This window comes from Charadrius vociferus, unplaced genomic scaffold, assembly GCF_000708025.1.
Source record: "Charadrius vociferus isolate BGI_N301 unplaced genomic scaffold, ASM70802v2 scaffold128, whole genome shotgun sequence".
Classification (NCBI taxonomy): domain Eukaryota; kingdom Metazoa; phylum Chordata; class Aves; order Charadriiformes; family Charadriidae; genus Charadrius; species Charadrius vociferus.
This window is the reverse complement of record NW_009649443.1, coordinates 27,811-28,846: the sequence shown is the minus strand read 5'-3', so window position 1 is coordinate 28,846 and position 1,036 is coordinate 27,811.

Here is a 1,036-nt window from a genome sequence, read left to right as displayed (position 1 = left end):
GGGATTACCGGAGAGAGATTTTGGGCAAATGGGGTCGATGCCTTTTGGAGGAGGATGCGCCGGGGGCTGGGAAAGAAGCTGGGGGGGGAGGGGGGCACAGAGCTTTGACCCCCAAATGGTGTGACCCCCAAGTGGTGTGACCAGCACCGGGATGGGTCCCCGGCTGCCGGTACCCCTGGCATCACCGTGCCAGTACCCCCACCATCATTATGCGGGTACCCCCGGAATCACCTCGCTGGTACCCCCAGCATCACCACACCAGTATCCCCAGTGTCACCATGCCAGTACCCCCAGCATCACCATGCCAGTATCCCTGGCATCACCATGCCAGTACCTCTGGCATCACCATGCCACTATCCCTGGCATCACCATGCCGGTAACCCCAGCATCACTGCACCAGTATCCCCAGCATCACCACCCTGGTACCCCCAGCATCACCATGCCAGTATTCCCAGCATCACCATGCTGGTAACCCCAGCATCACCACCCCAGTATCCCCAACATCACCACCCCAGTACCCCCAGCATCATCACACTGGTACCCCCAGCATCATCATGCTGGTACCCCCCGCATCACCATGCCAGTATCTCTGGCATCACCATGCCAGTATCCCCAGCATCACCACACCAGTATCCCCAGCATCATCACACTGGTACCCCTGGCATCATGCTGGTACCCCCAGCATCATCACACTGGTACCCCCAGCATCACCATGCCGGTAGCCCTGGCATCACCATGCCAGTATCCCCAGCATCACCATGTTCGTACCCCCAGCATCACCACCCTGGTATCCCCAGCATCACCATGCTGGTAACCCCAGCATCACCACCCCAGTACCCCCTGCATCATCATGCTGGTACCCCCAGCATCACCATGCCAGTACCTCTGGCATCACCGTGCCAGTATCCCCAGCATCGCCGTGCTGGTACCCCAAGCATCACCACACCAGTACCCCCGGCATCACCATCCCATGGTGTCCCCCCCGACTCTGGAGCTGCTCCGGCGTTGCCACCCCCCGCCCCCCAGCCACCTTCTG